The following is a 10896-nucleotide window of genomic DNA, read 5'->3' as shown; positions in this document are numbered from 1 at the left end:
GATGGGGCATGGACCTCCTTAGCCCATTCGTGACCGGGAGCAATCAGAACAAATACCTCATAGTCGCAGTCGATTACCTCACCAAATGGATCGAAGCCGAACCACAGGAAAAAATCACATCTCTAAACGTACTACGTTTCTACAAAAGAAACATCCTCGCCCAGTTTGGAATACCCCTGACTATCATCACCGATAACGGCACCCAGTTTACCGACGAGCGTTTTCAAGAATCCGTGACGAAGTTAGGGACTAAGCAACACTTCGCATCAGTCGAACACCCCCAGACAAACGGCCAAGCCGAGGCCGCTAACAGAGTAATTCTATAGGGCATCAAAAGAAGACTGGACGAAATCAAAAAGGGATGGGTCGAGGAGCTACAAAACATCCTCTGAGCCTACCGCACCACCCCCCATTCCACAACCGGAGAGACTCCCTTTCGACTCACATACGGGACAGAAGCCGTGATCCCCGTCAAAGTGCATGTGCCCACCAGGCGCGTCGAGGAACCCCTCGAAACAGAGGGCAACCTCGAAGCAATTAGAGAAGAGCTCGACCTGGTCGAAGAAATCCGAACAGGAGCCGCTATGCGCGAAGCTTCACTCAAATAAAAAATCGCATTAAGACACGACGCAAAGGTCATTAAACGGAAATTCGAGGTAGACAGCCTAGTGCTCAAAAGAAACCACAAGGACTCCCGAGAGGGCAAACTGGCTGCAAACTGGGAGGGCCCCTATCGCGTCCGGGAAAACACCAAAAACGGGGCATATTATTTGGAATACCTACAAGGAGAAGAACTCGCTCGACCTTGGAACGCTGAAAAGCTCAAGCAATATTACAGCTAAAATGCAGGTGCGACCAGGTACACGCCGAACACCTCTAGATGAAACAAAAAGACAGAAGCCCACTCTCTTAATCGAGCAGACTCCTTGTCCTTCGGGGGGAACGATCGAGCATTCCCGTCGTAAACAAGTACCATGACGGCAGAACACCCCGCTCGCAAGGGGACCGTTCACGCCATGAGGCTCAGAACTCAGCACAACGAGGTCGGAGACTCACCGTGGCCAGGCACATGTCCCCGGCAATCGACCACAGTTCCACACACTTGGCGATCAATACACTATAGTCGATCAAATCTTCTAATTAAGCAAAAAACAAATAGACACGCAAAAATCACAACAACAGTACTTTATTCATCATCAATAAGAGTTACAAAATACACATCAAACAAAAGAAAAACGTGTTATTCTGCCCGACGGGCAAACTCCTCCGAATGAAGATACGGATACCAATCCTCACCCCACTCAGTCTTAGAACCATCAGCGTTGATCACGACTCTCACACCTAAAGGATGAGCCTGCGCGTTCGAGCCCTGGATCCCCTGCGCACGAGAAGCTGAACCGGTCGAAACCTTCTTCTTCTTCTTCACCTCCTTCACTCCGCGATAGCACGAGGTCGAAGATGTCCGAACCATCCTCCACGAAGTAACTTTCAATATCGAGCGCCTCTTGAAGCACCCAGGCCGACAAAGGAACCTCCTGCTGGGCCGAAGGAGTCGAGGACGACGAGTCCGACGTTGACGGACGCCCTGTTATGACCATGTTTACCTGAAAAACAGGGGAGAATAGTGAATTCAACAGTTCAATCAAATCCACCCTTCCACCACCGTTCAGAGTGAAAGGGCGCGCCAACGGCCCGGGGACCGAATGGCCCCCCGACCTTTCCCTACTCCAGGAAAACGGTCGCCGAGCAGAAGAAGACTCGCGCCAAAGACAAGGGCAAAAACCCATGCAACGTCACAATGGTCCATTTTTTTAGAGAAATACTAAAGACATGCTAGCACGTGATCAAAACTCCAAAACAACAATCAACGAACCAGAAGGTGGCTCTAAACGGAGGATTCAATCACATACAGCCGTCAACGGTGGAGAAAATAGCTATCTCCGCCGTCTACCAACAACGAACTCCTAAATCTTCATCAAAATCGTTCCTAAAAGTCTACCCTAACCACATGCAAACGGTTTCTAAAAGCAATCAAAGCATGAAAAGCTAAAAATAGAAGGAACAACATGAAAAGCAATCAGGCCTGCTCCCCCAGAAGGTCTCCCCTGACCAATGCCCTCTAAGTCGTCACTCCCTCGAGTAGAAGCAACGACTTGGGGGGCTCATGTTCTGGACCGACTCAATCACTCTTATTGGGCCAATCTAGCCTTCGGCCCAAGGCACCCTGGACGCGCACATGAAAGCCTCCCTTTGTCCGCCCCGGGCAAACACCAGACATAACCGAGCACGAGAGAGCCTTGTGCCCGGTAGCGGCCAGCTCATGCGTCATCTAGATCCATGCCTTACAAAGCGGAGCCAATTTCGCTTAGAATTATCCTATAAATAGCCCTCTAACCTCATAGGGCAAGGTAACTTTTTTCTTACCCCCAAAATCTCTCACTTTGTTGTACCTTGTGGATCACATACTTACTTTGGCATCGGAGTGCCTTGCAGGTACAACCATTTTTCTCTTTCAACCGCTCTGGGTTTCAAGCCTTCTTTGTTGCTGACCATCTGATCTGCTCGGTAAGATCAATTCCCTTATACTATAAGCACTTCCCTCCTCCTCCCCCGCTCCGCCGACCCCCCATTCTGTGTCATTTGACCACAAATCATCGGAATTCACCGATTCGGAAGAACACGAGTCCTCAGAACAGTTTGAAAAACTACCAGAGAAGCTCATATGGTATCCTGTTTCTTCAAAGAGATATAAGGAATACGGTTTATCATCGACATACACCGTTAAAGATTGTTGAGAGGCAAAGTCCAATTTCACTTTCAGAGTAATTCTAACAAAGTTACAGTGACTGTCCTTACAAAAATTCTCATCCAAACAAACCAGAGAACCTAAAACATTAGCCAAAGCCTAAAAAAAGACCGCATTCCACGCAACACATGGAACACCGTATATGCGTACCTTTGCTAGTCTTTCCTGGTCCACATCCCCTTCCTTCCATTTTCGAATCCCCGAGAACCACGTTTTCCACCTCGATGTCCTTTCCTCCACTAGAACCTGCAATGCTCCTTGCTCAACTTCTTCTAGCAGACACAAATTTGGACCTAAAACTGAGACTTTAATTGAATTTAGTCCTTCCATATCCAGTAGCGTCTGAATCCTAAAAGATGATCCCGGAATAAGAACTTTCTCCACCATAGCTTTCAAGAATTTGTTCCTATCCTCCTCCTTCGAAGCATACCTCAGAACAACTCTTTCTTCCTTTTCAATCTTTGAACAAACAGGGGTCACTACATCAGCATAAGAACGTCCCACCCTTCTTATATTGGACTTCCCTTCCACACACCTCTCCGCACCATATGAATGTGTGTTTCTGGTCCTCCCTTCCTCCTGCCGATTGGTGTTCCAGACTTCCTTCCCCTTGTACCTCTCAAAACGTGGAATATTTGCGTGAATCTTCTTCCCTTCTATGATAACGTTGCCTACCTTCACCGCTAACAATCTCACGTCTTCCACCTCAATAAATCTTGCGAACCTGAATTTCTTTCCAAACTTATTCCTCCTTGGAGCAATTGATATTTCGACCACCTCTCCTATGCAGCCAAGTAACTCAAAGAAATCTCTAGCTCTGCAGTGATCAGGAAAAGCTGAGAAGTAGAAAGAAACCACATGATGTCCCTCACCTCCTCACGGCTTCCTAGTTGACGCGACAGTGTCCCATAAAAGAACGCCGTTGCGAACTTCATTTCTTCGAACCACCGTCCAACCATCGCCATGGTGGTTGTTACCACCGAGCATAATCGGAACCAGAACCCTAATCCCCAAATCGCTAGTCACTCTCTCTACATTTTCTCTCTCTGGTAAATATTTGCCACATGTGAATCGACCTAATTTTTTGTGACAATCCCTTGCTTTGTAATGGTCCTTTTATTTATTTATTTTTCAACATATATTATATTAAAGGGAGAACTAAGGATTTTCCAACCTGTTTACAAGAGGGCAAGGCATAAGCCCAGACAAAACATATTACAAATCAATTATAATTACGATAAGAAAGCAATGGCTCTTTCACAAAATCGTAATAAGAATAATTAAAATGAGTAATCTCTCCAAAAAAGGACCACATCCACACCAAAATTTTGATGTTACAAATAAAATCATCAAAATTCCAGTCCTCCAAACGAAAAACAAACATCATTTGTAACCAATCAAATGGACCAAGTCCTGGGCTAACCAAATCACATCTAACTTCTTTACATTACTTTTTAGATTTACAAAATGAGTGTTAGTCCATAATATTTTTAGATTTACATGTACCTTTTCTGTTTAGACGTAAATTATAATATTCATTTAATGCATGTTTTTGGTTTATTGTACAATAATTGTAGAATTATGTTGCTTAACAATATGGTTGAAAACTATTTTGCTTTAGTAAAATTAAACAAAATCATTTATAATATTTTAGCAAAGTCAATTACGTTATTATTATATATCGAAGTCGCCTATGTGCATAGATGAATTTCTTATCTTCAAGATGTATTTCTAACTGTATGGCAGTTTGTGTATCTTATATAAAGCTACAATATTTTTGCTTGGTTCTGCCGATTGGATTTTAAGCAGTACATTTTCCAACTGTATTCATGTGCACAAACAACTATATATATATATATATATATATATATATATATATATATATATATATATATATATATATATATATATATATATATATATATATATATATATATATATATATATATATATATATATATATATTTCTAGTGTATGGCACTTTGTGTTTCCTTTACTGCTTCTAAGTACTTAAATTTTGAAGAAGCACAGCAACTTCCAATTCCTTGCTATTAGTTACACAATAGAAATGACTATTAATCTGATTATTCATGAAACTATCTAAAAGCGAGTAACTTAGTGGTATAAAGCTGCTGTAATACCAAGGGACGGTTGGAGGGTTAAAGAAATAAATGGACACGTTGTAGGAATTGTTTAGACTTCTAACACCTTGATTTTTAACAGCGAAAGTGTATTTTTAAAAGGGACTATTTCCATAAATAAATCAATTAATGATTTTTCTTATACAAAATAACGTTCTTTTTTTTATAAATAAAATAATTAAACCCTATGATGAGTTTTGTATTTAGATATGTTATAAGAACTCAACCTAGGTTTATAAGGAAAATTAGATATCATAGATCAAAACATAGGAAAAACATACTATACATAAATACGACGCAGTGTCATAAGTTATAAAGTGGTGATAGTGGTTAGCAATAGAAACCATAAAACGATAAAATAAGAGTCCCCGGCAGACACTCACGCAGGAGAGCTGCCCCAGGGAAAGTCCAAACCGCACATATAGTAACCATCATCTAATGCTGAAAATACTACTCACATCTACTCCCTAACTACCGTGATCGAAATCTAATGACAACCGCAATACTCTCCAGCTCCAGCTCTGCACAATCCCCTACAAGCGCTCCACAGGGTATGATCAGAGCCATCATGTCCGCTATCATAATCGTGCTCTGAGGGATCATAATCATCATCACCCTCTGCTCCTCCTAAGCCATCCTCTGCTCCACCTACGTCCGACTCCAATGATGGTATGCGTGTCGGGTCGATATGAGGGAGCTCGCCTATGAGAAAAATGTCACGTGTGTACGCCAAGGGTAACCCTAGCGACATCTATAAGTCTAAGGGAGGCATAGAGGTGTCATGAAAGAATGTCCCCCTTCCCATGACTGAGGCGTACGAAGGTCCAGGTGGGGCTGAAGGAGGAGTCAATAATCCGAAACAGTCAATCACACTTGAGAGAAAACTAGATATGATCAAGGAAGCTGGAATCTGGAAGCTCAAGGTCCTACGGGAGTAAGTGGTCTTCGGATCCTGTCCTATGATAGTAATGGTCTCCAACACGTTCTCGATAAATGTGAGTCGTCCTAGGGTCGGGTCGAACCCCCAGGACATGTCAGCCCATGCATCAGGGAAGGTGAGTTTTGTCGCCTTCGACGGCGGTGTCTCCTCGAGTCCCGGGCGCGTCATAATCTATTGGCATATAGCCCACGCAATCCACTGAAAGGGTCATCAATCCAAAAATAACAAATATATAAGAGCGGAGCAATAAGCATAAACAGAGGATACATTATACATCGCTAGAGATCTCATTCTAACACATGTATATACACATTTACAAATAATAATACATGTAGCAAAATTAAGACTCATTCCTAATGCAATGTCTATATGTCGATGCACATGATTCCAAAATATCAATCCCTCCGCAAAGGATCGTGGTATCGCTTCAGGATTCAGCACCACTAAGGTGATGGGTATCTACCCATCAATCAGACTCAATGATCCACTACGGGATAAGGTGGTTCCCTCTTGGACACACACCGCGTGCCACCTCTCTGGTGTGTACCTCGTGACTCCTCCCCTTTAGCCACGTAACCATGAAATGTATGAGCATACAATTCCCCATATATGCTTTTCAATCATATGGGTAACATCACCATATATAATCACTTATCTCATGCGTTAAAATTCGCACAAATATATTTATATTACATTTACTCACCTTCACAATAAGTCACCTTCAAAATAAACACGTAAGAAGATACATAGCATGTATATATATATATATATATATATATATATATATATATATATATATATATATATATATATATATATATATATATATATATATTGAGAGAAGTATAAAAATAGAGAGATGGCCTTACAGTTACGAGATAAATATATACTTCTAATTTAATATTTATTTTTGTTTGGAATTAGTTGGCGGGTCGTGTACGTAAAATAATCTCTTTTGATGTTCATAAATATTTAAAAAAAATGATACACCCTACATGATAAAAGTTACTAAAGTTTAAATCATGTACTAGTGTTTGAACAAAATAGTCTAATTATTGTATTGGTAGGACATTTCATACTTATTGTTGTTTGGAAGGTAGTGTATAAATATATTAACTCCTAATACAAAACATAATTACCTGCAATTAAAATTATACTCCTTTATATTTAAAAAAACCAATTTACATAAATTATAAAGGAAAATACAAATTATTTTTATTGTTATAGTATATCTCAAAATAATACATGATTATAAAGTCAATTATTGTTTTTAAATAATATTTTGTATTTACTGAAGAAATTTTATTTATAATATAACTTACACAACTTCAATTTTATTTAATCACAACTAATTGAACAACAAGGTTGTAAAGAACCTAAAATATGAGTCTTTTTTTTTTATATAAAACAAATAATTAATTTCAATTAATTAATTAAATTGTAAGAAAATTTTACAGGAAATTTATTAAAGAAAAATAGAGTTTTAGCAATAATAGGTATATAAAGTTAAGAAAGAGTAAGGAGGTCTTACTTAAGTGTAGAGATGAATTAGATAGTGCTTTTCCAAATTAGAGAAGTATTGAGAAGAAATGGAGAGAGAATAAAACCATACTGAGAACCTTTGAATTTCCTTATTCTTTCTTCTTCTGGTATGTAAAAATAGAACGTAAGAGTACTATATTTATAATCAAAGCACATGGTGTTTTTTTTTTTTTTTTGTAATCAAGGAATAAAATATAAGGAGTACTAGGGGTACTCAATCCCTCTTACAAAAATCGGAATAAACCGAAGAGACGCACGAAATTTCAAAACAATTGCAATCTATCTCAAAAAATGCAAAGGATCTTTGCAAAAATCATAAAAATTACAATTGCCGTAAGTAATTTCGCCGTAGAAGGACCAATTCCAAATCAACACTTTTATACTCCAAACAATGTCTGGGACACTCCAACTATCATTCCCGAAAATGGCTTTGTTCCCCATTCTCCACAACCCCCAACATACCGCTATCCAAACCAAGCTCTCCGTTCCCTTCCTCACTTTCTTCCTCCTAAAACCTTCAAAGATTAAAAGAAGGTTCTCCCAAACTAACGGAAGCAAAACCAATTCCAAGTCAAACCACTCCAAAATGGAACTCCACACTTTCCTAGCTACTTCACAAGAAAAGAAAAGGTGCGCTATACTTTCCTCACTATCTTTACAAAACACACAAAAAAGATCGGAGGGAGAAGAGATAAAACCTCTAACAAAAAGAAGGTTTTTTGATGGGAGTCTATCAATCAACACCCTCCAAGCAAAAGCTTTGTATCTAAAAGGAATTAAAGCTTTCCAAACCAACTTCAACGCCTTCTCTCTTTCCGGAATAAAAATAGAACAAAGAATATTTACCGAAAGATAATCATAACATGATCTTACCGAAAAATTCCCGTCTCCGTTCGGAGTCCACCATGTTTCATCCTCTCTTCCACGCTCCGACGAGCTTCCTCCTAACAAAGCCTTTAACTCTTGAAGCCGATTCCAAATGAGAAGATTATTAGATACGGAAATACCCAAATTACTCCATCTCCAACCCCCCTCATCCCACTCTCTCATTCCTTCCACCAATTCATTCTTCAAAACCGAATGGATGTATAAATCCGGAAAAGCCGATTTTAAAGAAAACTCCCCCAACCAATTAACATGCCAAAAAAGAATTGAATTTCCTTTTCCGAGAGTATATTTACATCGCTCAAGAAACTCGCCCTCAATGTGCCTCTTTTCCAACATCAAGATGTCTTTCCACCAAAAAGAAGCTAACCTGCAAGAAAAGCCAGAAAACCCAAGCAAAATATTAATCCCACCATATCTTGCCCTTAAGATCTTTATCCATTGCGCATTTCCTCCTTTTGTAATCCTCCATCTCCACTTTAAAAGCAAAGAGACATTAAATTCTTCCACTCGTTTCAAACCGAGGCCACCTTTCTCCTTAGGTAGACAAACCAAACCCCACCTCGCCCAATGGATCTTCCTTCTATCCTCCACCCCTTTCCACAAATAGGAGTTTTGAATTCTAGAAATCTCTTTACAAACTTGCACTAGGGCCCTGTAAAAAGACATCAAGAAAATATGAAGACTACTCAGAACCGACTTCAATAAAGTGATCCTTCCTCCCATACTAAGGAATTTTCCACTCCAACCTTGAAGCCTCCTTTTCAACTTAGAAATCAATGGCTGCCAAAAGGAGATACGCCTCGGGTTACCACCTACCGGGATACCAAGAAAATGAAAATTATGATGCTCCGTATTGCAAGCTAGGAAATTCGCTGCTGCCCCCAAGAAATGCGGACTAGTATTAATGCCAATCAAACTACTTTTATGGAAGTTCACTCCAAGACCAGACACAAGATCAAAGGCTCTAAGAACCGCCTTCAAAGCCCATATATGTTGCCAACTCCCATCCCCCACCAATAAAGTGTCATCCGCGTACTGTAGGAGGTCGACCTTACACTCGCCGTTGATGATAATCCCTCTAAAATTCTCGACCGAACTCGCCCTTCTAACCAAGCCCGCCAAACCTTCCGCCACCAAAACAAATAGAAAGGGAGATAAAGGGTCGCCTTGGCGAAGGCCTCGGAGCACATTAAATTCCTTTGTCGGGCTATCGTTCACCAAAACAGACATATGACTTTTAAACACCAACGCTTCCATCCATCTCAACCATAAATCTCCGAAACCTAACCTCCTCAACATATACCTCAAAAAATCCCAACTAACTCCATCGTATGCTTTTTCGAAATCAACTTTAAAAAGAATACATTCTTTCTTTTCCTTAACCGCGTAGTCCACTAGCTCATTTGCCACAACCACATCGTCAAGGAGTTGCCTACCCGGAACGAACGCCGTTTGACAATCCGAAACAATATGATTCAAAATAAGTTTCAACCTAGAAGCAAGCAACTTTGCCAAACACTTGTAAAGGCTACCAACCAAGCAAATCGGACGGTAATCGTCAAGCCCCAAAGGATTATCTTTTTTCGGAATAAGGGTCAAAAAAGAAGAATTAATCGCTTTAGACAACACCGCATACTTGTGGAAGTCGTTGAAGAATTTCACAAAATCCGGTTTCAAGAACGACCAACACTTTCTAATAAAGAAAAAGTTAAAACCATCCGGCCCGGGACTTTTATTTCCTTCGCAACTCCAAACCGCATTCTTAATCTCCTCCTCCGAAAACGGAGCCTCCAAGCCTTCGGCCTTAGAAACTCCCAACTTCTCAAAAGATGTTCCATCCAACACCGGTCTATCATAATCACATTCTTCGAATTTCTCGGAAAAATGGCGCCTAACCTCCTCTTTAACCTCATCAACCTCCTTGAGAATTCCCATCGTCGAAGATAAAGAACCAATGTGGTTCCTCCTCCTTCTCTCCTTCATAACACAATGGAAATAACGGCTATTATCATCACCTTGGTTATCCCATTTGAGCCTAGATTTCTGAAAAAGAAAATTCTCTTTTATTCTCAATCTAGTCCAAAATCGGCTAATAGCTTCACTCCTTCTTTTGACCGCTTCCTCCGTATGCTCCAAGTTGCAACTTACCATGAATTCATCCTCCACATTAATTGACTTAACTTCCTCCTTAATGTCCAAGTCAATTTTTCCATACACGTCTATATTCCACTTCCTAATTCTATCCTTTAACATTCTCATTTTCTCCTTCAACGCATAGTCGCCTCTCCCACTCACCTCCAAAGACTTCCAAATGGACTCTACAAACGGAAGGAACAATTTATTATCAAACCACCCATTATTGAAAACAAACGGCTTAGGCCCCCAATCTTCCTTGTCCACCACTAGCCAAACCGGACAGTGATCCGATATGTCCCTATACCCCATTCCAAAATCAACTCTTCCGATACCAAAAACCGGTCAATCCTACTACAAGAATTCCCATTACCACTATACCAAGTGAAACGTTTTCCCTTGCAAGGCAAGTCCACAAGATCCACCATATCCAAAAATCTAGAAAA

The sequence above is a fragment of the Vicia villosa genome, linkage group LG3 (assembly GCF_029867415.1).
Source record: "Vicia villosa cultivar HV-30 ecotype Madison, WI linkage group LG3, Vvil1.0, whole genome shotgun sequence".
In the NCBI taxonomy this organism is placed as follows: Eukaryota; Viridiplantae; Streptophyta; class Magnoliopsida; order Fabales; family Fabaceae; genus Vicia; species Vicia villosa.
Note: the sequence above shows the minus strand (reverse complement) of the source record.